The sequence below is a fragment of the Calidris pugnax genome, unplaced genomic scaffold, assembly GCF_001431845.1.
Source record: "Calidris pugnax isolate Ruff unplaced genomic scaffold, ASM143184v1 scaffold103, whole genome shotgun sequence".
Lineage (NCBI taxonomy): Eukaryota > Metazoa > Chordata > Aves > Charadriiformes > Scolopacidae > Calidris > Calidris pugnax.
Window position 1 is genome coordinate 16,217,040 of NW_015090990.1, and position 25,945 is coordinate 16,242,984.

The 25,945-nt window shown below is 40.0% G+C and overlaps 1 protein-coding gene across 1 annotated transcript in view; it reads right to left on the bottom strand.

Moving 5' to 3' along the window:
- Positions 1 to 9,705, bottom strand: part of SPATS2L (spermatogenesis associated, serine rich 2 like) — a 134,324-nt gene extending 124,619 nt beyond the window's left edge. The window contains exon 1 of the mRNA XM_014954578.1: positions 9,616 to 9,705. The gene's annotated coding sequence lies outside the window, so the exon portion shown is untranslated. The remainder of the gene's footprint in view (positions 1 to 9,615) is intronic.
- Between the last annotated feature and the right edge of the window lie 16,240 nt (positions 9,706 to 25,945).

Genomic DNA, 25,945 nt, shown 5'->3' on the forward strand with positions numbered 1-25,945 from the left:
GAGCTGAGATAATTGCTGGGTAAGCCTGTGTAAAGTGATCGGGTGATCCCACCTGCACATGGTCTTAACAAGTTCCTTTCTGTTACTGCCCCACAGAGTGTAACTAATGCTGGGCTTGGACTCACTGTGGTTACTGTACTTTGATGTCTCTCTACAAATCCAGTGGCTGACTTCCAGCAGCAATGATGCTTTTTCTGTCAGTTAAAAAGACCCACATTTAAAAACTTTAGGAATACTGAATTTAAAAAGAGATAAGTGTTTAGACGTAATGGTCATGACTACAGATGAATTTTATTTTTTTTAATTCAGTGTCTGAACTGCAAATGTGTGTATGAGGGAGGAAGACATTCAGTAGGGGCCTATCAAGAGTACAGCTTAACAAATCCCACCAAATATCCTGGATCAAATAAATAAGTTCTAGTTCATCAGAAAATCAGATTACAATAACACATAGTTGTCATTGATGCAAAAAGTTGGAATGTGCTCTCTAAAAATGTTAGCTATACAGTTCAACTTAAAATTCTTCAGCCTGCCCTAGCAAAGACAGCAAGGTAAGGTCCTTTTCAGTTACAGCGCAGGCTGTGCCAGTTTGACAGATGTTTCCTGTCCTATTGGCTCTGTTAGTGCTTCACTCATTTTCTATGGTTCCAACAAGTGCTGGCTAACTAATAGGTTTCAATCCGTCTCATTCATGCTATGGTCTCTGTGCATCAGGCCAACAGAGATACCTACAAATTAGCTCAGTGCATTAACATTCCAGATTCTTCATCTTCTGCACAAAACCCATGCATCATATTTTCTTCTGTGAGTTGCCAGATAGTTTAAAGAGATTTTTCTGTTTGACATACTTGTATCAAAACCCCCATACTTTCAGATCTCCATTACTTGCTTCAATTTTTCCTATTTTCCATCTTCCATTTTCCAAATATGCTCTTGGAATTGTCACCAGGAGGGAGGATCGAGGGAAAAAAACCCCACCCCATAACTGAGTGCTGAGCTCACTTTACCATATGTGAAATTGGAACTAGAAGCCAAGGCATTTTTTTGTATCATCTAATCTATTGCAGAAGATGCCAGAAGATGGAGGAGCCAAGGACTTAGCAGGTAGTGGGCCAATGTGAGCACTGAAGGCCTATTCCAGCTGTCAGCAAATACATTGGAAAAACTGGATCAGGACCTAAGGTTTTTAAATCTGAAGCTGGAAGAGTCTTCCCACAAGAAAAAACTGGTTCATGCTACAACGTAATCAACTCTATTTCAACACTAACAGTAACCGTTTTTAATTACTTCCAATGTAAACTGCCTCTTAAGACAATGATGTTTGGTGCCCATGGACAAAAACTGTGGTGAACTAAGATTATTTAAAAGCACGGAATACATAGCTCTGTGCATGTGTTTATCCATCAGATCACACAACAGTGACTTCCCACAAGAAAAAACTGGTTCATGCTACAACGTAATCAACTCTATTTCAACACTAACAGTAACCGTTTTTAATTACTTCCAATGTAAACTGCCTCTTAAGACAATGATGTTTGGTGCCCATGGACAAAAACTGTGGTGAACTAAGATTATTTAAAAGCACGGAATACATAGCTCTGTGCATGTGTTTATCCATCAGATCACACAACAGTGACCATGGGTATTTCTAGATGACTTGGATGGGTCCTATAATTTTGGGGGCAACAGAGCTTGGTTCCCCCTTCCAACATGGATTTTGTTTTACACCTCTTTATTCAGCAATAGTTTTTGTAATGTTATTCTGTTTGAATAATGGGACAGACAATCACAGAGCAATAGCACCAATGAGCAAGTAAAATTATGCCTGTGTACATGTTTGCAGGACCCAGCTTCATGGTACACCTAGAAAAATATAGAACAGGTTCCCATACAATGGGTTAGATATGTGTACATGTTCACAGGACCCAGCCTAATGGTACACCTAGAAAAATAATAGAACAGGTTCCCATACAATGGGTTAGATTCTCACATGGCAAAAACTGCTGCAGCTCTTTATCAGAAGAGCTCATAAGGTGTTTCTCTAGGTTGTTGTCCCTCTAGGTAACATTACTACTATTTAAGATGAGTTACAAGGATACCAAAAGAGTCAATCAGCTTAGATTCTATGTTTTTGACAATTTAGGGGAATATGACAAGGTTTTAGCCCACTACAGTAAATAATTGAAATGCGTAAAGGGGCACAGTGTGGTTATAAATGAATGATGCGTCTATTAGACCTATACTCACCTACTGAAATGAGGGGATGTTTTTGCTCAGTTGAGCAGGGGAACTGGAGGGCAACAAGCAGAAAGGCAGATGACAGCCTAGTAAGTAACAACCCAACAAGCACCAAAAGAGAGTAACTCAGCCACTGACTGTGAGTTACACATAGTTGTATAACCTGCATTTCACAGAGCAAGATCCTAGACATGAAAATCACACTGAACCTACAGAAATGTCCAGTTGGAATATATACATAACTTTCACATGAGCTAGAGTAGATATTTAGGAAATCTAGTTTGGGATTCCAGGTACTTCTCACCAAAGTAAATTGGTCTTTCACAGCTAAAATCCTGTGATATAGTCCTCATCTGAAATTGTCTAGCTTTAGCTTCCAAATATTAGATCCTACATATCATTCTCTGCTAAATTGAGAGCTACCAGAAGTACTTCTCCTCAGTTATATGTTTGTTAGTAGAAAGCAAATTCTCTCTAAACCAAGGCTGAAATAAAGCAAGTCTTAAACCCCTCACCCAAAAGTCCTTCTTAGCTCTCAAATACTTTTTGTCTTAAACCCCTCACCCCAAAGTCCTTCTTAGCTCTCAAATACTTTTTTCTTTCAACATGTATCCTAAGTGCTTAACAGAATTTTGAATGCATGGGCACCAAAGACCAAGATAACTCATTGGTGGAATGATTTTGCTAATGCTAGTTTTGAATGCATGAGCACCAAAGACCCACTCATTGGTGGAATGATTTTGCTAATGCTGTTAGAAAAAAAACATGGACAACACAGATGTTCCACCTCCGCACTGGAAAAGGGCATTTCAGCCCCAGCTCTTCCTGAAGGGCTCTCCAGAGCCAGCCCTCTGGGAGTGCTCAGTAAAAGCCTCACACAGAGCATACGAATGGCTTTCATTTCTCATGTTAAATAGCCACAGGTGGTTTTTTTTCCGCAAGTTAAAATATGGAGGGCCCAACACTCTCTGGTACCACTTCATCTAACTGCTTTTACCTCAGATTTCACTGTACCACATATATGGACAGTATCAAAGTGCCAATCAATTCAGTTATTTCATACTGAGTCCGATGGCACAGCAATGGGCTCAGAGACAGCAAGTATTAATTCTCATGTTTGTACATAGAGGTGTCCTTTGGGGACACATTCCTGCTCATCTGCAAAAAAGCAGAAACTTGGCGCTTCACCTCCATGGGAACCAGCAGGCTGCCTTCAGATCCCTTCATCAATTTGTCCTTATGTCCTATTCCCAGTCTAGCTTCCTTCTGTATTGCTCTAAATGTACGTGCTGGGCTGAGGTTTTAAATGTCTCCATGTCTTTTCCCATCCCCTCCCCAAAATTTCAGAGAACTCCTCCCCACCTAACTTGCCATGTAGTGTTTTGCTCCTTGATACAGAAGCTATGCATCTCAAGTGGGTCAACAGAAAATCTGCAGACCTAACACAACTCTTACTTCGTTTCAGCATTGCCACCTTCACCTTTTCTGTCTGTGCTAGTGAGAATGGGTGAATTCTCAAAGTTTAGACAGGGAGCTGGAGGCAGGGAAGAAAGCAGGACCCTCCACCCCTTTCCAGGGACTGCAGGGCCCAGACTAGTCCAGAACCCATCACACCACCACACTATCTATCTGTTGTTACACACACACAAAAAAAAAAAACCCAAAAACCCCAAAAGGACAGAAGCTTTCCTTATGGAAAAATGAGAGCTGGGATTTACTTCATAGAAAGACGTAAATAAAAAGCACTAGCAGAAACCCCACATGCTGGCTGCTGCTAACACCTGTCAGCACCACAGCGATAACAGTTGCTTCACACATGTCCTGGCTTGGCAGGCACCTGATTTACATTTTCACACTTTGTAACGGCTTTCTACACACTTGTTCCTTAGCATATTGTTCCTACATCAGATACCACTGTTGTCTTAGTTTTCAGTGCTAAGTGACACAACCAGGTCACTGCACAGGACAAAACTCTTGCTCTGAAGCACACCTGCATCAAGACATTATAACCTTGATGTAACATATGAATTAATGACATGGCAATTTTATTTTAAAAAGCCATTAACCTGTTAATAACTATGAGCCTACTTAAATTCCAAATTTCCGCCTACTACAGTGTAATAATGAACTCCACCTCTTTAATTAAAAATGGTAACAAGTAACTATGACTCCACTTGTCTCAACAGAATGGTACTAATTTCTAGCAGTCCTAGATTTGGCCCAGAAGCCAGCAAAATAATTTGTCCCATTTTCTGGGGTAGGACAGACATGTACCAGCTACATAGGAAAGAATGATGGACTGATGAGCAGGCAATAATACTCCTGGCTAGTCTGTTAACTGAAGTTCACTTTGCTTTTCTGTGACCACTATAGATTTGTCACTGGAGTGCTGTTAAAGACTCCAGTGACTTACAGACTTCAGCTTATTTGTAGACACTAAAAAGTATTATTTAATTGCATTACGGCAGAAGCATAAGTCAGATAACATACATAACAGGGGACCACATTCCTCATAGAAATTATGATCTAAATAGACAAAAGCTAAAGGGAAACAGAACATCCAAGAACCAAAGATGTCTATGATAAGTCCATTGCACATTTTGTAAGAGCACCTAGGTATTTTGGCTTTCAGTTCCTGTTTTGCTGTGTGAGTTCATGCTTTTCTCCAGAACTGTAAGTTTTACACTACAGACAGGCATGGATATTAAGATTTTCCAGAAGCATCTGTCCAGTGTTAAAAAAGGCCATTCCCAGGTAAACATTTAAGCCATACATGAGAGAGCAATAACTAAGTTACTATGACTGGTAACACAAGACAAGGAAATATTAGCAACTGTAGCTCCCAACAAAGGAAGGTCCATATCTGTATACGGGGTGCTCTAAGCAGAGCAAGTCACAGCAGATCACAAGAGCAGCAGTTATACACTTTGGGTGTAAGAACCCTGACAACCCCCCATACATTAAAGAGATATGGGAAAGATTATCGAATAACATCCAGATGGACTCCCAGAGAATGATGTAGGCAGGCAACTTGGAAAGGTCTTTAATTGTATGAGCTCCTGCAGATCAGCTAGTTACTGGGCTACAGATGTATTAGCAGGCAGCAAACAACCCTGCAGAGAGGTTCTGCAGAGTAGCCTGATCCGAGCTTCAGGGAAGATTAGGAGTGGTTATCACTGACTACTGAGAATGATGCCCCTCCACTAGCAAGATGGACATTTGTGACAGGGCCTGCAGGGAAATTTTTCTTGCATGTTCCTGCCCTTGTGAATGAGGTTATGCTCAGTATCAAACAGGAATTTCAGAGAGCTGGCACCTCTATCAACTTGAAGCTTCAGGGAAGATTAGGAGCCACCAACTCTGGTGAGTGGTTATCACTGACTACTGAGAACGATGCCCCTCCACCAGCAGGACGGACATTTGTGACAGGGCCAGCAGGGAAATTTTTCTTGCATGTTCCTGTCCTTGTGAATGAGGTTATGCTCAGTATCAAACAGGAATTTCAGAGAGCTGGCACCTCTATCAACTGGCTATTCAACTGCTATCTCTAGCATGAGGGACAGTCCAGAAAGTCTGAGACATCTGTGTAAAATTTGTGGTAGGTGTTTATAACAGACTTTGTTACTCTTTCAGCTTTCCTGTCTGAGGTCATAGCTGAGGTGTTTTTGTAGAGCAAGCAGAATAAACTCATCTATGAGAAAAAACAGCGAGATCTTTATTGTGCCATTTTCACAGGTGATTGTCTGTGCTCACTGTAGGTATCTTTAAAACAGTGTGCAGTTACACCTCAATCATTAGCCCACTTGTTTCGTTATAGCAACAGAGCTCTAGGAATGAAAGTGTCAGTGTAGCCAAGAGAAAGTGGAGAGGACAAGTACACAGTGGGACACACAAGAGGGAATAGAGGGATTCACCTCAATGGAGAAGTGGGCAGAAAAGTCTGTGTCCATCAGAGCCTGTCGCCCCCCAGAAGCACAGAACCAGGAGTGCTGAACAGAAGTTGGAATTTTCACAGGTGATTGTGCTCACTGTAGGTATCTTTAAAACAGTGTGCAGTTACACCTCAATCATTAGCCCACTTGTTTCGTTATAGCAACAGAGCTCTAGGAATGAAAGTGTCAGTGTAGCCAAGAGAAAGTGGAGAGGACAAGTACACAGTGGGACACACAAGAGGGAATAGAGGGATTCACCTCAATGGAGAAGTGGGCAGAAAAGTCTGTGTCCATCAGAGCCTGTCGCCCCCCAGAAGCACAGAACCAGGAGTGCTGAACAGAAGTTGGATGATACTTTACAGGCCTCACTACAAGGAAGAAATCTATATGTGCCCTGCTAGAATAGTGTGTATTAGTGGATTAAACACATTTGGTAAGTTAATACTTGACATCTTCCTCTGCGACGCTGAAACCAACAGATTCTCACTTGGATATAAGTGATAGTAAAGCTTGCAACTTTCAGAAGTCTGTTAATTATTAGCAAAGTCTTCTAGTAACAGTAGGGAAGTTCTGAAAATATCTTGCCTGGGGAGATAATGGAGTTATTTGAGAATAAGAAAGGCAAACAACTACAAACCATGATATAAGCACATATCAGCCCTCTGTGAGGTGGGAGGGATGGCCTGTCAGACTCCAGAGTTCTCCTGGAGCCCTGCTTTCCAATGAGTCTGTGTTACAGGATACAAACCTATTTCCACAACGAACACACCTTTTCTATACACCACTACACATCTCCCACAACCCAGCCTTCAGACACACAAAAAAGACTGACCTGACTCAGTCACTGAATTGTATGAGGGTGCACTAATTTGCCAAACTGTGTGACAAAGCTCAGCCCTCGGCTACAGAGCATCTCTGTTTTGGGTTAATCAGCTGGTTCCCAAAGGAAATGGGGCTGTAACTGTAATTTTTTGTGCATGTAAGCTGACGTCCTGTGTAACTCAAATTTATTAGCAGATTTCAGAAAGTTGTCAGAGGAATGGGCAATTCAGAAATAATTAAGAGAAAACAGCTACATAGAGGGGACTACCTTCAGCATCTGGCTAAGGGAATGGCTGTTGTTAGACATCAGAGAATATAGTTGGAAGACTGCTCTTATAAATTTTGCAACTGTAAAAAAGTTAAAGTTTGCATAAATCATGAAGCAGAAATCTATAGAAACTAGATTTGTTACTTCAGTTGCTCATTTTGTCCCAAAGGAAGAGAAAAGTTCAAAGCCTCTCTCGATGGGATGCTATTCCCACATTAATTTATTAGTGGTACAAAAATCCTATTACTGCATCACAGCACATGCTAAGTGTGGGACTAAATGCTTCCCTAAGCACCTGAATGGTAAGCAACAAATACAGCTTTTTGCTTAAGCAGCTAAGAGGTTACTTTGGTCCTAAATGCTTCCCTGACTAAGCGCCTGAATGGTAAGCAACAAATACAGCCCTTTGCTTAAGCAGCTAAGAGGTTACTTTGGTACAAACACTGAGGCAGATAAAGGTTATTTAAGCATTCTTGGCACCAGCTCCCTTTCTCCCTTGAATTCTTGTTTTAACTCTGTTTTCACTTTAACCTTGCCCTTCACCTTTACCTTTCTCCCTTGAATTCTTGGTTTAACTCAGTTTTCACTTTAACCTTGCCCTTCACCTTTATGGAATTTCATTGAATTAATAAAAGAGAAAGCATTCTATTTGCTGTCTGTGGTAGTGAAACACGTTGGCTTTTCTTGCTGTGAGATGTTGGTGCGTTGCTAACTGAAGAGCTTGCTGCCAGCGTGACAGTTGATACCACTGTTGGTATAACTAGAAGCACGTTCCATAAACGTGTGACCCTGGGATCATATAAAGACATCTAATTTCAACTGAGTGCTGTCTATTTTATAGAAATAATAAAGTTCTACAAGCAAGAGGAAAACAGGAGCATTTCATGAAGGAATGGGTAAAGGTTATTTTGCTGATTCCCACCCAATACTGTGCATTGTCAGTGCTGAAAGTGCCATGTGCCCATTAGACTTGGAATCAGGCACTTCAAGCTTGGCTGAAAACACATCAGTGCCCTGTTGGCCTTCTGCCTGACTGAGGTGCTCAGGGTGTTATGGTGGAACAAGCAATCTGTCCCTTTAAACACAAGGGGGAGGCTGTCATTCTACAATCTTATTTACACGATATATTTAATTTAATTTCAGGGTTATAAGAAGCTATTGAGGAAAGGCTTTCAGGTCTCAAACTAGAGTTTACGGATCTAATGCACACTTTACTGTAATTTTTCTAGTGTCAGGGGTAAAGCAAAAATATTATGCTTTCTCCTTGTGCTCATGTATCTCCATTCTCCTCTAAGCCAGAGGATGCCAGTCACAACTCCAGGCCTGCAAAGCCACCCTGGAAAATTTCCTGTGAGTAAAGTGTGCCTGCCTTGGTGGGTCCTGACTAAGTGCAAAGACTTTGCCTTTGCAGAATCTGTGCTCTGTACTTAATGAGATGAAACTAGACACACACTAATGCAGGTCACTAAAGAAAACAAAAAGGCTTTTTTTTCACCCAGGTTTATCCCAGCCTGAGAAAGGATGTGAGCTGTGATGTGTTTCCACCAGACACATTTGAATCAAACATCTGTTAGCTTTCCTTTCCAAACACTTGAAGAATCCAACATGGCCACATATTGCACACTCCTTTGCTAATTAAACTTCTGTAAGGGTGTCTCACAAATCAGATGCTCTGTGGAAAAAGACCATGCTTTGATGCAGAGGGAGAGAGCACTGAGCACAGATAGGCAGCTATTCATGTACTGGTTCAGCTGAGACTTTAAAAATATCTAGTGTCCTTTGCTGTTTATCAAAATGTTCGTTTCATTTTGCCTGTCTGCACTGTTGATATGAAAACTAAATTTCAAAAAATAGAAGGACTTTTTGTCATTTTTATCACTGAGCTGAAGTATTTAATTATAAGTATTTTTATAACTTGGAGAAGGAAGCATAACGAGTCAACTCCGTTTTCCTTTGTAATTATCCATCCTTATAAAAATAAATGATAGTATGGTAACCTTCTCTACTACCTGACCTATGGGTAGACCATGCTATGTTACAAATGCAGCCACATAAGCAAAATTGGTTTGATCAAACTTGAATGGAAAACTTCACCTGTAAAACAGAACATCTATGGGCTCTGGGACCTCTCTGTTACCTGCACCTTAGCAGAGGATTGAATAGATGCTGACTTTCAGGCAAAATATTTCATTTTGCACTAACAAAAACATACTCAAAGCACCTGGTTACTGGGATGAAAAGGATACAGAATTGCAAAGTGAATCAGATTACAGGGACTTTTGCTGTGGGTACCAAAATCAATGCCAAATGACATGAAAGACTACCCTGCACTGAAAGGCATTTATATCACCTTACCTGACTGGTGTCCAGCAGCAGGGAAGAGAAGCATGTTTGAGGGCCAAGTCAGAGCAGAAACCTACTCCGGAGGATCCAAACAATAGTCACCTAGGGAGAAGAGTTCACAGGGTTAGGTGGATATCCATGAGTACCATTTGGTTAGTCTGTCCAAAGACGCTGATGCTTCTGAATACACCAGTCAGACCTGAAACAGCAGTATCACCATGGTACCACATAGTTGCATTGTTAACCCAACTGCTACCTGCACAAGTGAGACACAGATCCTACCCGAGTGAGGACTTTCAGTCTGACTAGACAAAAAGAAGTGAAGGAAAGAAAGGTGAATGGATCCTTGAAAGCCTTACAGCAAGTAGCAATCAAACTACAGTTGAAGCCCACACATGAGAGCTCTCTCTTCAGCGAGAAAAAAGAGGAACAATATATCATGAGCATTTAACATAGCAAAGTGCACCACTAGGTCAGGAGCAAGCAAGCTATCAATGTTGCACTAGGGCACCCCAGTAGAACTTCATTCTGGCACACCAAGCATCAGCATTGCAGAGAAACACCTGCCCTGGACAGGAACAGTCCAGCACAGGAAACAGCCAGGCTGAGAAAGTAACTTCAGTGCAGCTCTGTTGGGGCTGATACAACCAGACACAAGCCAAAGGGCAGTTGGAGACATGAAAAAACATTTAAAACTGCTTTTACTGATTTTTAGGCCCACGCTTTTCACCTGGTGTCTGTGCCCAGTTTCATTTGCTGTGCCTAAGCTGGTACAGAGTGACTCAGTTGTGTGTCTGAGCCTTAACTGTATTCCAGCTTCAACCCTAAGGCAATGATGATACTACTTCCACTGCAATGCCAAGGAAGTGGTAAACAACACTTGGTTTAATATCACAAAAATCTAGGTTAATTTTTCATTGTGCAAGTGATAGACACTAACAAAAAAGTTTATATTTAATTTAGAAAAAATAGTACAGACAGAAAAGGATACATGCCATTCCAGGCTTTATTCGCACAATTCATTTTCTTTGGCTTCATCTATGAAGGTAGAATTAAAAAAAAAATCCCTCACGACACACAGGCTTTACTTTAATGACTAGTATTAGACACATGAGCCTCTCTCTCCAGTTCTCCATTAGAGCCAGGGACAAATGGCAAACAGAATCAATCCAAGAAAAAAATGCAGCCATTATTCTGCTTTAACCAGAGACTTGCAAGAAATGCTTAATCTTCTTGCAGTTTGTACAGAATAGCTGTTTATTTAAAAAATAGTGAAGTTAGAAGCTGATCGGGAAAGAATGCTCAATATTTTTAAAGATGAAAAAGATTACAAGTTCTACAGCAGTTACAGTTCAGTTTCTCAACACCAGTACAACATATAAAGGTTCTGTGGGTGTACTGAAGCAACTACTTGAAACAGCTATTTTTACATCTTCCTGAAGCACCCAGGTGAATTACAAAGTACGAGGAAATAATATTCCTGAAAAACAATAGAGTTTGAATTTTAAGGACTTTGAGAAAAATAGCATAATCCTTTCAGGTACAAAGTAATTCAAAAATTTAAATTGAATAGTTCCCCTGGGATAAATGTTACTGCCCCATTCACACAAAGCAGGACAAAAGCAGCAGGATTTGTTTCCATTGGACTGGGATTCTGGTGGGAACGGAAACTTAAAAAAGAAAATGTTAATCTGGTCTTTTTGCTGAGTTTAAGTGGTATAAACTGGAGATAGAAAGCAATCAGGATTGAATGAGATGCTGATGAGTTATTGAAAGGAACCAGATTCGACTCCACGTACTAAGCCAGGCCGCATCTTTATCTTCACAAAGCAGTCCACATCAACTAGCGCTCAATTCATCAACATTTCTGGCTTCTTCAATCGGCTTAGGGAATTTTTATTAACATTTCTCTGTATTTCCCACTATTCTCCAGTAACATTACAGCCCCAAGAGATGGGTCTACTACAGAGATGAAATCTCTGCTTGTTCATTACCCCCATCATCACTGCAACTTGCGAACACACCCTTTCATGCAAGAGAGAGCTTTATTCGTTACTATCTGCCTTCTCCATCCTCTTTCCTGGCTTCTGTACCACCTACCAGGCTGCAACTCATGTGATATCAGTGAAAAGAAAGTTACAGTTTGTAGTGATTTATAATCAGTTATTTGTTTGTTGATTGGCACAGCGGATGAGTAATTTTTGTGAAGAAATTCTTAAGTAATTGGACTGTTGCAGTCAAACCATGTCCTCACTTGCGCCAGTTTATCTTTCAATACATGATCAATAATAAAGTTATTCCCCATTTGTCCAGAGTTAAATTGGCCACAGCTATTTTAAGCACTTCATGTTCAAATATTTCCGTATTATGAAGTAGTGCTATAAGATAAAAGTTACTGATACATAGTCCTAACATATGGCCAGCCTGAAGGACTTTTTGTGTGGAGATTTATATAATTAATAACAGATTGCTCTCATATTTTTATTTCAGTAAACCACAGTGCTGTTGCCAATTCATAAAGCAGCTTCAAGATCTGTTCATGCTGAAAGACAAAGACATTAAGACATAAGGGCAAGAAAATATTCACTTAAGCTTAAGGTCAACGATATGCCATGTGAAATATACACTGAAATGCATGAACTCTAAATGTACCACATTAAATATTCCAAGAAGCTTTACTGGTTATGCTTGTTTAATTTTTTTACATGTGTGTCTGTATATAGATACATACACATACACACAAACTTCCCAAAAAGTAAACTTCAGATCCCTGGCAATATAATCATAAAACCATTCAGATATTGCATGCGCCTTATTCTTTGGCCTGATCGCTATCACATGAACTTTGAAAGAAACAGGAGCCTGTTTCTAATTAGCAAGGACATAACATTGTTTATGTAGAAGGAGAACCTAGAGAGCTTATTATGCTGAGTCCTGTTCAGAGCCAATGTGGTTTTGTCATCTGTATGTTAAAACTGACACAGCCAAGTTTGGTTACAGTCTGGTAAAGCATCTGTAAGTCATTTACACACTTTCAAATGCCACAGTGATAAATACATGAAGCTCTGTGACAATCTGAGGGTTATAGCTGAAAATGAATTAAGAGAAAGCATTCAAAAAGAAGGCTATTTATGAAGGAAACCATCATAGAATTGTTTAGACTCAATTTGGGGAAAGGTGGGAATGGAGAGAAGAGGAAGACGTCTAAACCTTACTTTCAAGGACTAAAGCAGAACTTATTTTTTGTTCTCCTTATCCTAAACAAAATGACTCCTGCCACGTGCTTGCTGGTGATACATTTGATTTATATTGTACAGGCATAGCTGCTTGCCCTACATACATTCAGACAGATAGGAAGTGGAGATGAGTTTGCTGATCACAGAGCTGCCATCACCATCTTCATCATAACTCCCCAAAGAAAAGCCCTTTTTGGGCAGAGATTCATCCCAGCACAGATCTTGTCTACTCATGACCAAACTTCTGACTCGAACCCGAGCTAAGGGTTTATTCCCTTTCACACACTGGGACAGGACTCCTCTTCTCAGATGTTGATTTTAATCACAAGAAGTAGCCTTACTAGCAATCCCAAATCAAACACTTCAGAGTAGGTATTATTTAGATTTACCCAAGGGAGTCCTTTTTGTCTGTTTTGCTTTGAAGTTAAGAATCTCTCACTCTTAACTTTAGGTCTTCTTTAGGGAGTGAGAAAAATGTCCAGAGCTGAATCTGCATTCACAGTCCTGCTATAGCCAACTCCAGTGAGTAGTCCTGATGGTAGAGTTGCAGTTTAAGGTATCTTGGAAAAAGCTTAGGGTGCCAGTGACCTCTAACCTGCTTTATCCATTCATACAAGTTCTAGGAAGAGACTAAAAGAACAGTGCAAGTTAGGAGGAATGTGCTTGGACAAGCAGTCTACATTATGCACTTCTTGGCTATTGCTGTCAGCCACTTTAGGTATGTATATATTATTTTTTTAATGAGCAGGGAAATTGCTCTAAATATTCAGTGCATATAAAAAGACCGTTAACAGCTTCCTTTGGAAGGAAAATTCTAATTTGACAGGATACGAGTTATATTAGTATGTCTAACTTTCACATCAACAAGGACCATAACCCGACTCCTTGTTGGTGACACCTCTTGTCAGGAGAGTCAGGTAATCTCTGTACAGCTTCTACGTAGTCAAAACTTCTCAACATATTTTCAGATCTGGGGTTACGCAGCCTACTCTCTTCAGCTCAAAGTCCAGAGTAGAAAGGTTCCAGTCAGCTATAGCCAGGCATGCAGCCCATAGGTGGGCAGCAACTGTACCTTCAACTCAGCCTCAGACCTGCTCTAATTTACAGTAGAAGAAGTAGGGATGAAGGAAAGTTAGTTAAAAATCCCAACTGGCTTGAGTATGACATGAAGAAAAAATACCTATGACTTCTTGTCACAAATTCTTCAGCAATTACAGCCTGGAGGCCTTGCTATAAAGTCCCAGTCCATGATGGATGGGTTGTACTGCCTTCATGCTTTTATCAAGGGACTAGAAAAGAGTAGACATCCTTTTTGTTTTATCTGCTCTGTCGTCTCATTAATGGCCCTATTTTACTATAAATCGAATGTCACAGTGAGCCTGAATGTATACCCAAGCTTTGGACATTTTTCTCACTCCTTAGAGGAGATCTAAATCTATCTGGGCACAGTTTGCTGAAATGCTGCTGGGAAAAAAGATGCCTGAAAGAAAAAAAAAGAGCAAAATCAACTGCAATAAAGAAGGCTGAACCTGCACAGATGAGCAAGAATATTTGATCCGAGTTAATGTCTTCCTCATTGTTTTGCATCTTTAAAAATTGATCACTAACAAGCAACAAACATCAACTATGTAGCTCAAGCCATGACATATCCATGGTTTATATTTTGAAGACTGAAGTATTTACAGCTCCTGCACAAACTAAAAGTATGCTTCCATGACAGTAAAATAATTACAGCCCATAAATTGGGTACTATCACTTTCTGCTCAAGTGCCTTCATGGTGGATTCACCTAAGCCATTTTATTTCACATTTGTGACTGACTACGCACACGCCTGTTCAGCTTATATTTCAGATATGCAGGAGCCTTGTGCAACCTAAATTCACATTCAAAGAATTTTACTTAACAGCAGCACAGCAAAAGCACTTTATAGGATCAGAGTGAAAGGTGCAGGGAGAAATCAATGCCCATACAGGTTGCTTTGGCAAGAAGGGAACACATGGAAGTACAGACCTTACTCTCATTCTTTACGACTTACTCTTATATTATTTCATTGCTTCCCATGGTGCTATCTGTGATTTTTGCAGATATAAGCAGTAGAAAAAGGTACAAATTGCCTGGAAACAGTCTTGAGAGGAGGAGAAAAAAAAAAAAAAAAAAACATGGCATTTCTTCAAGTAGGACAAATTGTTTGCTGTACTAAAAACAGCCAAAGCCACATAAAGCACTTTTAATTATTCTTCTACACACATACTAGTTGAGATCACCACTGGGAGGAGCTACGATCCATCTGGATGGAGTTAGCCATGAGTGGAAGTAGCATGTTAATAGGACATTGTTCTTAAAACATGACATGTGACACAAAGAAGTTTGCAAACAGCTGGTGTTGTACGTACTTGTAAGCACATGTGGGCAGACAAGCCCATGCAGTGTTTGAGCAGAACCGTCAAACCACTCATTCTGCAAAATAACAAAGTTTTGGGCACGACTGAATACAGGGATGAGTCAATCATAAACCTAGAGATGCTCAATGAACCAAACAACCAAAGGGTTTATGTGTTAGTGATAAAAACATCCCAAATCCATCTATAAGCATTCTATCTTTGTAGATCTTCTGGTAGAATTCAGCACCTCTATATAAATATTCTGTTCCCTCCTCTTCCCTGTAATTGCAGGTTTGGTAGGAAACCCAAATGCCTTGGCTAAAAAAGAGAAAAATGTAGAGACTGAAATGGCAAAAAACTGATGACCATTATCAGTTATGCCTGGTATAGAGTATTGCAGCAAAACACAGGCTTTGGTAGGAAAAAAATCTAGACCAGCAAATTATTTCCTACTGTTAAAAGTGTATTTCTTAGCTCCAAAATATACAGATTAACAATGAGCATTCAAAAATCTTCCAGAAAGATGTATAAGTTAATGACAAAATTATAATTTTGTCCAGTATAGAAAATTATTGCTTTGGGAGTGGGGAGGGGAGTCACCCATATTGACATTCCAAAGTGAGGATATTGGTTTTGTCCTAAACTGGCTAGTTAGCCTGAATCTATGACTTCGATTGCTATAGTGACTCATCTTTGTCTGTTTTAATACACTGTGCAGTCTATTGAGATTCAGTAAGTACATACTTTTGTGCAGTAACTCCAATGAGGACAGGATTAGCAGACCAAAAAAACCCCCAAAACCACAAGACGAGCTTGATTTTTTTAGCTACTCTTTGGCACTCATCAAACAAGCATCCCAATTATACCCAACCTGTTTACATCATAACCCACAAACACCTGTGCTTCCATAAAGGTGACCAAACATATCTCAAGAAGACAGACCTTCTACTATTGTCAAGGTGCAGCAAGCAGTGAAAAGAAGGTGATGTCAGGGAAGAATCAGCCAAGCAATGTTCATGCTAAAGTTCGGAACCTGCTAAAGATCTGAAACAATCTCCTGTTCGTATTATTGAAAAACGACCAAAACTAGTTTAGTAAAAAAGTCCTATAAGGGCTGGAGCCTTAGGCAGTTCCAGGGACTACATATGATTATTGAGATGGAAAATTCCAGCTCAGTATTCTAAGCCATCCCCCTCAGTGTCCTGAACGTCTCTGGGGCTAAGATGATTAGTTCTGGGAGAACATTTGGCAAATAACTTAGCACAGGTTGTGTCACAGCTGCTCATTACACAAAGTTTCAGCACCAACACTGGGATGTGCCCACACAGCAGTGCCCAGTGAGCTACAGCATGACTGGAGCCAGCCAGGCTTCCTGCCGCTGCCACAGCCGTGCCAGCCAGCCTGGCTGATTTGCACTGATTTTTAGAGTACAGGCACTGCAAACAGGATGGTCAGAACTGTATCTAGAACACCTGGACTTCCCCCTTTCTAGCCCACCTCCACCATCAGTCTTGAGCTCCCATTATTAACCCCTGTTTTATTTAACTGCTTATAACAGAGATCAGTAAAGGAAAAATTTCCTGTAGGGAAGATCACTAATTTAGAGAATTCTGCCAGGACTCAATAAGATCTGCAATAAAATAAAGCATGCCCTGCAGTTTTCAGAAGACTAGCAGGGTTTGGAAGGAAACAGGTACTTCTAAGCCATCATCACTCTTCTTTGCAGGGATTCAGCTCTGTGGAAAGATGCAACATTCTGAATTGCCAGTCTGATCCAATTTTTTTAACTGTGCTGCTGTCCAAAGTAATGTATTAAAGAACTCTCTTGATTCAAATTGTTTTCCTATTTTAGCTTTCTGGAAGTGCATCCTCTCCACTGACCAAATTTGTTATTTTGGTTATTCACTATTTCCAAACGTAATGAAACGTTATTCATTTAAGGGGTGGAGTGACAGCTTTAAAGCATGATTCTTCATAACAATGACTTTTTCATTTGCAACTGATCAGATTCTGCAAGCAGAATGTGAAACTTTGTTCAGTTCTCAGTTCACTATTATGCAGTCATGATTAAATCAATCAAATTTAATCAGAAGACATATCACAGCACCCTTTCAGGAAATGGTCTTGCCAAACAGACTGCTCCTGCTAATTTCGAAAGGCTTACCTTGTGCAAGCTCTGCCCAATTCTGGGACAGCAGATCACATAAGGACATGCTACAAGTTTGTAGCAACACAATTTTAAAGGACACTAATTTAAGGTATCAGGAATTTATGTACATCCAAAAAAAAAGAATTGAAAGCAGAAAGAAGGAATGCTGGTCCAAAACACCTGGGTTTTTTCCAAAGCCTAAACCTGCAACTCAGCTACCCTTTCACCAAGGAGGCTAATACGTTTGCACTGCAAGTTTTGTCAAGAAAAGATAAGTGACAGTTATGCAATACAGTGCCAGAACTCTTCTAATCTACCTGGTGCCTTCAAAATTACTTCCTCTGCATCCCATTTCCAAGGTAGAAATAAACAGTTACCACAATCATGAAGAAAAAAATGCAGCAGCAACAGTTATAGAGGCTTGACGTTCCCTTTGAAGGTCCCAAACTCCTCATGATGAAGCTGGCAGCACAGCTGCCTTTAAAGCAGCTCTGCCCCAGGCCCAGAACTGCTTGCTAAGTCAGAACGGCTCTTCAGACTCTGAATGGTGGTGGCCACGAGGTAGTGCCAACAGACAGGCTGCCTTCTCTGAGCTCCTTACACTATGCAGACAAGCAGTGCAAGACAAGAGCTTTATGAACTGTATGCTTTCATACTGAACAGGCAAAGGAAGAGCATGCTTTTCATTTAAAGAAACAGGAAAATGTTGATGTTATTAGGTTACTAGGGTTAACTAGGTCTTCAATAATAAGCCACTGTCTAGCTTCTTATAAAACACAGCAAAAAAACCAAAACAACAGCCAAAAACCCCAGAACAAGACAGCCCTCATCATTTTATAAAGAGGCACATTGATAGAGATATAAAATACATGAATACAATCATAAGAAACTACTTTGCTTGTACCTCTAAACCCTCCTCTGGGTTTTAAAATGGAGGTCTCCTTCCTTGTTTTGAGCACATTTCCTCTGTGTTTCATGAGGTGGGGGCTCCCTGCTGCTTGAGAAGGTTCCCTTTATAGAATGCTGAACAATGAGTTTGGAAAAGTTTTGATTGATAATAGCTTACATATGGCATTACAGAAGAGGAGTCTATTTTAAGTATCATTCTTCCCTGAGAAGGGATTGTAAAGAGGCACCATGTGCTCTAAAGTTGCTGGCAACACATTGGGCCTCCTCCCTGAGCCTGCCTCTAGAACTACTCCCTGCCTTGTGGCGGAAACGTACTAGTCCACCACAATCCTCACTAACATTCAGAGCATGGTGGAAGTACACTCTATTTCCTGTGCTTGTGAGGCTTTGAGACTTTGACAGGACTGGTGTGCAACATGCAATTCTGAAGAGGATTCTTAGAAAACATTTATACACTGTTGCCAGGTATATGGCTACAGAGCAATAGATATATTTCTTCCACATAAACCCAGAGGAGGGAAAAACACTTGGTCGTTGTTCAAACCTACTATTCTAGTGTTTGAGTTTTTAAGATCTATTTATAATACATTATTACAAGGAAGTATGAGTTTTTGTTAAAGAGAACGTTTTGAAAGGCACTTGACCAAATATCAGGGAAAAGAAAGTGCATGGAACCTTTTTACCAAGGTAAGTGTTCAGGTCTTCCTCGCTGCTCATCAAGATCTAATCCCAAAACATAATGTTAAAGGCATCACACTGATACATGATGACTTTCAGATAAGGAGTTCATGTTTCTGACCATAATCAAGGATTCCAGGAATTACTCTTTAAGCAAATAACAGGCAGGAAGGACATAGCGACCTTGTCACATTTCAACTTGCATTGAGAGCTGTCTGCCAACTTTAATTTTGCCTGTGATTCCTACAATCACACAGCATTTCCTTTTCTAAACAGCTGCAATGCTTTATGAAACTGTTTCTAATATTATCCACACAGAAGGGTGAAATAATCCCTATCAATTTTATTGATTACAAAAATTTCCAAGATTAAAGTAAGATAATCCTCATCAAATTTTGTAAGGAAAGAAGTATTATTTTGTAGCCATTCATAAACACTTTAACATCTACAGCTATGACAACTCACTAGGAATAAAACAAAGAAAAGATGCAGAAGATGAAGGCTTTTTTTTTTTGGTTATGAATTCTCTCTGAATAAAATATGTTTTCTATAAATATATTATCAACACTTCATGTACAAAACTGTTATGGTAACAAGACCACTAACAGTTATCTGTTACCTGTGACAGGTCACTTGATAGAGCAGATGATAGTGTTTCTGGGTATCTGCAACTTGACGTAATGGAAGCAACATAAAGGATTTCAAAGTGACTGGTGTGGGAAGGGAAGAATGAAATGACATACCTTCCTTTAACCTCACAGACCAAGCTCTTAATTTTCAAATGCTGATTGGCAGACATATACATACAAAGTGTTAAACTTGAAAATATGATCCAAGTTACCTTTTTCCTCTATATAAGTGTATACTGATAAGTAAGAAAATACTACCAAAAAAAGTTGTCACCTGCTTTACTTACCCCATAAGGTTTTTTACATTGTGGTCAAACATTAGATGTTCATAAGATGTGATGGAAAAAGATGGTGCTTATCAAAACAGCAAACATGTTTCCTATCTTTGGTTAAACTACCTCAGTGCTTGCATAAGTTTTCCTAGCATCAGCATGAATTAACTACAGGCTGAGTCCATAAATATACAACAGCAAAGTTATCTCTAAGTACAGAAAAGATTATTTTGTCTAAACTAAAATCACCTGAATTTTAATGCAGAATAATGCAAGAGTCACGTGCACATCCATGAGTTCAATATTTTTGGAATTTCAATTCAAAGACAGCACTGGTGCCTTCTGCCTGATTAAAAGAAATGTTTTATTAAGGAAGTTAACTTCTCTGAGCTCATAATGCAAGTAAGCAAGCAAAAGAACAAAACAACTGGGAAGTTGGACAGTTCATAATGTTAGCATCATTGTTCACATCTATAACTAGCTACAATTGTGCTTCTCAGTCTTTTAAGTGATGGGTGACTGTACAGGGTTCATAGCAATAGATTGTACTGGAAACATCAAAAACATTCGTTTAGGCAAAAGCCTTGGTAGAAGGACAGACTTCAGCTTTACACCATAATCCTGACATTACAAAGGGCAATTACCTCAGAGTGCAATTAATCCTGACATTACAAAGGGCAATTACCTCAGTGTCTCACTGGCAGGTCTTGTCATTTTAGAGGTATTTTACATTGTGATGTTTTCCTCATCCTTGTGAGGGTGTCTCTTCCTTGTCAGTAAAACTTCCCTTTTCCCTTCTGAGCCAGAGCACAAGTAGAAACTTTTAGACACATGGCACAAAGGTATTTTTTAGATTTAGGGAATATCAGAGAGCCCACCCACAGACTCCTTTTCCCTGATACTTCCAGCTCCAGGAACAACATTTACTAGAAAGGTAATTCATTTCCCTGGAAGAAAACAGGGAGTGGATAAATGCTGCCATCAGGGAGCGTTCCATATACTTCATCAACCGTCAATTGAAGTCAGTGCATGCAAACTCACAGGATGTAAATGCGATGCTAAGCAAAAACATACGCTTTCCATACAGAAACAATAAGAACTTTCCAAAACTGTCTTTCAAGATTCTCTTTCTTCTTCAGCCTGAGCCAATACAGTTTAATTACAGGGAGTCACTTGGGAGAATCATGCAAAAATGTCTGCCTTGCCTGGTGCTGCATTGCTCCCTGCAGCACTTTGAAGCAGTTTCCTTTTCAATGGGCTATGCTCATTACATCTTTCATTTCTTTTTCCAGGAAGGGTTCCCTAACCCAAGCCAGTTCTCCTGAAACATTGGTGCTCCATTCCTTGCCTCTGCTGCTGCACCATGTGAAAGACAATCACTTCACGGAAGAGAGATACAAGGTGTCTGTTCCGACCCCCTTTATTAGGAACTAGACAAATAGGCTGGTAGAGGTGAGAGTGCAAGTCCTGCATAGCTTGAAATTTCACATCTCAGCTCCTAGGACTGCAACTGACTGACAGCTTCAAACCAACACTTCCATCCACTGTTTCTCGGCAGCATCCTTCCCATAAGCATCTTCAATGGATAAAATAGTGACACGTGGCCTCCCCAGAGGGATGTTTACTTACTCAGGCAGCCAGGGGCACAGCCTTGCAGTCATCAAGATAACCCCTTCCAGATCTTCTAACAGTCATGTTCACCAATAATAACATTCTTAATAATTTGATCTGTTACCTAAGCTATCCCAAATAAACCATTTTTCAGTTTGGGGCCTGCCTCTTTCAGTCAAACCTCTAGAAGCAGTAACAAATTCCAAGTAACAGGCAGGCTGAGGGTTAGTGAGTCTTAAATTTATTTTTAAGAATTCCCTATATTACTTCAGAATCCTTGCTAATTGCTCCAGCCTTCCACAGATGTGTAAGTGTATATATGCATGAGTAGAGATTAACCATACAGACTTTATTCTAGGGTAGGAACTAAACTAGTCAAGAGGATTTTTTGTTCATTGGAAAAAAAGTGTTCCAGTTTCATTGTGTAGCCTACTTTTTTGTCTAGTGAGAAGTAAATTCTCTAATGATTACACAAATTGCCTGTAATGTTCTAGATAGGGGATCACAAACCAGGCAATTTACATACAAAGGCATCCTTTTTTCTCTTTTTTCATTTGCACATACATCAAACATTTTGAGGAACAACTGTCCATACAAGAACATCCTCCAGCACTCTGAGCTTCCTACCAGAAAAAGTAATGGTTGGGGGCTGATCTTGCTTATACATAAGGGATTGTTATGAATACTGGCCTTATGGAAGATGTAGTTTTAGTAAGTAGTGAGTTTTGTTATATATAGATCTATATAAAAGTTAAATATATATTTTATATAGATATATATATATAAGGGAAATACTGAGACACTCAGCGTTCCCAGCACATTCAAATTCTCCTGGGTTGGAAGGATTAGAAATGCTTTCCCTTCCTAAATAGGACTGAAGAAATTACACAGGGTAAACTCCTTGTAGTACTTTAAAATCTACCTTAACTAGAAAAGGTGGAAAAGTTTAAGCCTCAGGAGACAGCAGTTAGTAGAATTGAAATAATTTAGATGGCTTTGACTTAGAGTATAGTTTGGACAAGAATGCTACCACCTCCTTAAAGTAAGGTATATGCCACTTAGGTAAAAGAAAAGACAATCTTAAATGCCAACACAGATGAAAAGATCTAAGGCCCTTTTTTTTTTTTTTTTCCTTTTTCACAGGCAGGGCTGGTCAACTAGCTCATGCTTGAGTATTGTCTCCACCTGTAAACAGGAATAAGCACTGTTACTGACTCCTGTGATTGTTATTATGCTATTATGCCTCACACGGATCCTAAACCCCCATTTCCAACAACTGTGTGAACTGGGGACAGTCTTGATGCCACTGGAAGATACACACTCCTAGTCTTTGGTGTCAGAGAAAAGCTTCAAAAAAAAAAAAACCCAAAAAAACCAAAAGTGCCTTTAATGAGCGTACAAGCTTAGAAAGCCAGAATAAAACAAATCAAAAGCTGCCAGTTATCGGAGATTAGTTTCACTTACAAATAAGTTTTACAAATATTAAGCCACTACCATCATTTTTGACTGCTTGTGGTCAGTAATATCATATCAGAACAACAATGACAAAAAACAAAGGGATGAAGATTAGTATGTAATACCATGATGCCAACAATTATGTAGATGATGACCTGATGTAATAAGATCCATTTGGGGACAGTGGGCTGCCCAAGCTCTGGTTTAGTGGCAAAGACTAGGCTCCATGAGGGAGAATTGCTGCTGAAAGAAGGCACAATCCTGCAATTCAGTATTGCAAGGCTGATCACATACAGAGATGGAATATAAATAATTTCTCACACTTCCACAAAGCTCGTGACTGCTGGACCAGGCTGATACCCGAGCAAAGAACCCAATGACTTCTGAGCAGTCTGTACCACTTTGGGAGCCCGGTCTAGGACAGTTTTTTAAAAATGAAAAGCAGCAAAGAAGTAACAGAGAAAATACAAAGCCAAGGCAGGGAAGAAGAGGAGTAAACCTTTCTTTGCCCACAACTGAATTGTTTGTGGTGTGGAGCACTTTGGAGCACTGTGCAGACTGCTGCCACATGAGGATGCTGGGGAGAAGCAGCACATGCTGCAGCAGTACTCTATACGCATGAGGGTGAGTATGGTAAGTTTTTAATCACCACTGACCATTTTATCTTTTCTCCAAGAGGCACAGCTTTTAACCGAAAAGCTACATAAAGCAGGAAGTAGAACTTTCCTTTTCTAGTGTTTTGTCAACAGTTAATCAGAAGTCTGGGTCAGAGCTTATAAATAAGATGAAGCTTTAAGGTAAACTAACAAATATAGGAGAGAGCTTACAAGAGAAGGAGCAATGTTTCTTCTGTTTCAGTAAGTAGTACAGTACACAATTTGATTGCTGAACCAAAATACTCTGTATTGCACTGTAATTCAAGCTCTGCCTCTTTTCATCAATGTCCTGCACATGCCCTTTTTCCACCCCCTCATCTTTACTGCCAGGAAGGTCTGACTCTGGCCCCCTGCATTTCCCAGAGGACTGTTAAATAGGAAAGAGAATTATAACGTAGAAAAATAAGCCACTGATAAACTTAAGTCTTAAATCAATATTAGAACAGGAAGCTTTAGTCTGGTATATAGGTCAGGGAAGTATTTGAAGCACGAACACTGGGCAGTTTGATTCATGGAGCGGGCTGGCTCTGAGGAAGGCAGCGTACGGCTGCTCTGGGCAGCCAGGCTGTCCCCCACGTAACACCATAGAGGCTCTTTTACTGCTCCAACATCATGCTAGGGTAGAACAGGTCTGTTTTCATGCAAAGCTGGGCTTTGGACTTCACTCAGTCAAGAGAGGAAAATCATTGCTCCTGCTCCATGACAAAGCAACACCCAGAGTAAGACTCAAGAACACGTTCTGAGTAGGTCTCAAAAAAACCCTTACCAAACTGAAAAACTGAGGCTCAGATTTATAAAAGGAATCTAAAACTGGAATTAAGTCTGCAATGTGACAGGCACTCTGGTCATAATTCAGGGGGTGGAGGGGGATGGACAGACACCAACGAGAAAACACCAAACCAAGAACAAACAAATAAAAGAACCCAAAACCCACAAAGAACCAACGAACCAGAATTCCTAGAAATCCACAAACCTTAAAAAGCAAGAGTAAGACTATACAATCTGTGGTACTTCTACGGAATATTTAGTAGGACTGGGGCTAGAACACACAACAGCACCTTATATTGTTGAGTGCCCAGGCTCCTCAGTGAATTGCAGCCTATTCTGAAGCACACTCAAATCAAAGGGAGTCATTTATAAGACTGAATAGGTTTTGAGTCATGTCTTATGTGAGCTGACTTCAGCAGTGCAACTGCCTAATACCATTCACTAAGTCATTGAAAAACCCTAGGTACTCATGCCTTTAGGAAAAAAAAAGCCATCAGGCCTCAAAGAAACAAAATGTATGCTTTAAAAGAGCATGGTAATGAAGCATAAATACTGGAGGTAGACTGTGATGTGACAAAAACTGCAGCAGGCTGAGTCTGGAGAACTGCACTCTTGTCAGCTCAGCAAGTCCACCTGGATATGCAGGACCTCCTTCACCCACTCCCCATTTCCATCTCTAAACGAACACATTAAATAAGATGCTCTGAAAGCTGCATGCAAACCAGTTTTTTCATTTCTCAGTGATTTAGAAAGTCCAGTTACAATGGTTGGCTTATAGGGCACACATATTAACATTTCCGTATGTATAAACCACCCTTTTTTTAGGAGTGTTATATACCTTTGGCTTCTGTACCTTATCCTTATTACAGGTGCACTGAGGGGTTAGTACACAATCTGCACTGTTAAACCACTGGTTGTGAGCTGGTTAAACAGCCATATACCCAGGAAAAGATGAAGCAGTATATCAAGCATAAAGGACAGTTGTTCCTTAGGAATTTCATTACCCCTGAGAACTAAGCATAAGGAAGGTGAGCAAAATGGAAGCAATACTTTAAACACCAGGATTATTTTGCCAGCATGTCATATATTTATACAGGCCTTCCGTCCTCTCTGAAGTGCTTATGCCTTACGCCATATGGGAACTTCCTTTGGTGCCTTTTATTTAAAAAACTGCCTAAGTATGCCTATATACAGCTCTGCAGGGCATGGTTTAAGAATTTTGGCAGACCCATCCCAGTGTAACAGTAATCACACAGTAGCTTGCACACTGTCTGAAGAAATGCTCTGCAGGACAGTCCACTCTTGCCTGGGAAGACAGAGCAAAATGAGAAGAATTACAAATCCATCTCTCTCCTCGATACTCTCTTCCCAGAGACAGTACTCCCCTATTCCCAAAATGTCTTTTCTTTCAACATTTACTTGGTACTGCTCTTGTCTACATTGGTGGAAATCACTATTAAGAATACTAGGATGGAATCAGGCATTGAGAATAATGAGATGGAAATTATAAAAAAGCTATTTGAAGAAGTTATAATATTCATGCTATATTTAAATCCCCTGAACACATCAGTGTTTCCTATTTAGGATCTTTGATGTGC